General features: G+C 37.8%; 1 long non-coding RNA gene across 1 annotated transcript in view; it reads right to left on the reverse strand.

Moving 5' to 3' along the window:
- Positions 1–923: 923 nt before the first annotated feature.
- LOC128249081 (uncharacterized) overlaps positions 924–3240 on the reverse strand; it is a 33068-nt gene continuing 30751 nt past the window's right edge. The window contains exon 3 of the long non-coding RNA XR_008265207.1: positions 924–1655. This is a non-coding gene — a long non-coding RNA (uncharacterized LOC128249081). The remainder of the gene's footprint in view (positions 1656–3240) is intronic.

Below are 3240 nucleotides of genomic sequence, written 5' to 3' on the forward strand. Positions count from 1 at the left end.
AGAAACTCAATAAAAGACTGGCCAACAACCTTTAGGCATTTGTTCTGATTTTTACATTCTTGATTTCAATCTGTTGCTTTTCATCCTTTTTCAATCAACTTTGCTTTTCATCTTTTTGGGATGCACAAATAAAGTACCAATCCTAGTAGTGGATTGGTAAAATTGTTAAAATGCTGGATGAGATGTCTTGCTGTATTTGTTTTTGCTCTATGTGCTCTGATTTCAAATTCTGCCACGGCCTACCCGGATGTTAAAACTTAATCAGTCACCATGTTTATTAAGACCACATGGTATTTTAATGAAGCTTACTTTGTTGCAAGTATTCAAGCCAAGTCTCCGGTGTTTGATGAAAATTTCTTCTCATCAGTCTCAGATTCTCTGAAAAAAAAAAAAAGATTGTCATAGATACTACCCTTTTCTCCCCAGATGCAGACATGGCTGTGTGATAAGAAGCTTCCTTCACAACCCCATGGTTCTGAGTTCAGTCCCACTGTGTGGCACCTTCTGCTATAGTCTCAGGCTAACCCATGCCTTGTGAGTAGATGGAAACTGAAAGAAGCCCATTGTATATATAGTGGGGCTCTGAAAGGGGTCTCAGGGAGTTGTGTTCTTGCCTTCCAGAGCTAGTTTTCTACATTTCTTAAAAATCGTGGTACAGGCCTTGGTCTCGGGACCACTCATGTCTAGAAACTGGGGTTGGGGGTAGGCAAGGGCATGCTCCTTGTAGAAAATCTATCTCCAAAAATGCCTCATGATAGCAAAGGAGAATGGGCACCAGCCAGCCAGCCAGGCCAAAGGTTGGGGTGGGCTGCACCTGCCTACCTCAGTTGCTATGGCACTGAGGTAGATCGTGCCACCCCCATTAACGGGGACAAAACCCGGATTTAAAACATTGGATGATGATGATGATGATATATATATGTATGTATATATTCGTGTATATATTTATGTGTGGGTGTCTTTACATCCGTGTTTGTCCACCCACTATTGCTTGACAACCGCTGTTAGTATGTTTACATCCCTGTAACTTAGTGGTTTGGCAAAATAGACTGATAAAATAAGTATTAGGCTTACAAAGAATAGGTCCTTGGGTCGATTTCTCCTACTAAAACCCTTTAAGTGCTCCAGCATGGCCATAATCAAATGACTGAAACAAGTAAAAGAATAAAAACCCTTTCGCTAAAACAGTTCAAAAATATGAGGGCTTCACACTGTGTTCTGGTCTGTCAAGACTTTTTCAACAAGCAGCTTATTTCATTGTATCAGCAACATTTTCTTTGCTACTACATATACATTTGTCATTCAACACAATATGACCAAGTATGAACAGCAATCTAGGTGCAAAGAACTAATAACAATAATAATTAACTTATTGCATGCAGTGCTTAGGTGCACTACAACTCATCAGAAAAGACAACCACAAGTACATAGAATAATGCACAGGAAGTTGGATGCTTAAGGAAAAAAGAAAGAAAAAAAGCTGGAGCACATCAGGTGGCAAAGTTTGGGAAGCATGGAAGTTTTGAAGAATGTAGTGTCTCAACAGCTAACAACTGATGTGGGCAGTTTATTCCATGCTTCAGTAATTCTGAGTGTGAAAAAATGTTTCCTGAAGTCATGGGTGCTCTGTCCACTTGATATTCCATTTTAATGATCTGGAAATACACAAAAATCAATAGAATTAAAAAATCAAAACACACTATCTTCTTGTAGAGCAAAAAATTCTCTTTCAAATAACATAAAACATTTTGCCAATGTTTTTTTTATTTCTGCATGCATTTTTAAATTTGAAAAAAAAAACAAAACATTTATGAATTATTCCTCAACTCAATATATATACTAGTGACATGACCAGAATTGTAATGAATTGTTTTTCCGCCCCAACTTATGTTATTAATTTCCAGTGTAGTCATCTATTCCAATATCCTGTGTATTTAACCAGATGCACTTGTACCCACAAATATGCCAACATCATCAACTTTAAGATTAACCAGGGACTTAATCCAGATGCTATATTAACAAGTGTCACTAAGCCTCCTTAAATTGTTGACATGGCTACAATGTTAGAGAGTTTATTTGAGGCTTTCATACCTACAAATGTGCCTACATCATCAACTCTCAGATTAACCAGGGACTTAATCCAGATGTCATATTAACAAGTATCACTATCACCAAGTCTGTTTAAGTGGTTGAGATGGCTGATGAAAATTCCACAACAAGCACATAACACTTGTCAAGGAAGTCACCAGAGTTCGTTGATCTGATGACACAAGGGAGGAAAAATCTGATTATTTTTTTTATTTATCTTTTATTTCTTAATTACTTTATTGACTTTCTTTCTTGCTTTTTTTAGTAAATCATTTTCAACAAGTAGGCATAGCTGTTGGGTATGAAGTTTGCTTCCCAAGCACATGGTTTTGGGTTCAGTCCCATTGTGTGGCATCTCAGGCAAGTGTCTACTACTATAGCCTTGGGCCACCCAAAAAGCTTGTGATTGGATTTGGTTGGCCTGAGGCCATAGTAGAAGACACTTGCCCAACAGAAACTGAAAGAAGCCTGTCATGTGTGTGTGTGTGTCTTTGTACCTGTGTTTGTCCCCCCCCCCCATTAACACTTGACAACCAGTGTTGGTGTGTTTACATCTCCATAAATTTAGCAGTTTGGCAAATGAAACCAATAAAAGTACCAAGCTTAAAAGATAAGATCTGGAGTCGATTCATTCAACTAAAAATTCTTTAAAGCGATGCCCCAGCATGGCCATGGTCTGTCTAATGACTGAAACAAGTCAAATATAAAAGATAAAGCTAAAAATAATCTATTAATCTATTATAGTATAACCAGCTGAAACTGCAAAGAAAATCTGGAATTCAACTGAGGAAAGAAAACTCCGAATGACCCGTCCTTGTTTTCTTTGTATCGTCTGTCTGGATGTTTTGTTGTCCCTTTTTGTATCACCTAACTGTCTGGATGTTTTGCGTTCTTGTCCCATTTTGTATTTTTTATATATAAAAACATATAGTGGCGTACGTACACTTTGGTCTCCTACATCTATATATACATACATATATATATATATATATATATATATCATCATCATCATCATCATCATCGTTTAACGTCCGCTTTCCATGCTAGCATGGGTTGGACGATTTGACTGAGGACTGGTGAAACCGGATGGCAACACCAGGCTCCAATCTAATTTGGCAGAGTTTCTACAGCTGGATGCCCTTCCTAATGCCA

This window comes from Octopus bimaculoides, chromosome 11 (genome assembly GCF_001194135.2).
Source record: "Octopus bimaculoides isolate UCB-OBI-ISO-001 chromosome 11, ASM119413v2, whole genome shotgun sequence".
Lineage (NCBI taxonomy): Eukaryota > Metazoa > Mollusca > Cephalopoda > Octopoda > Octopodidae > Octopus > Octopus bimaculoides.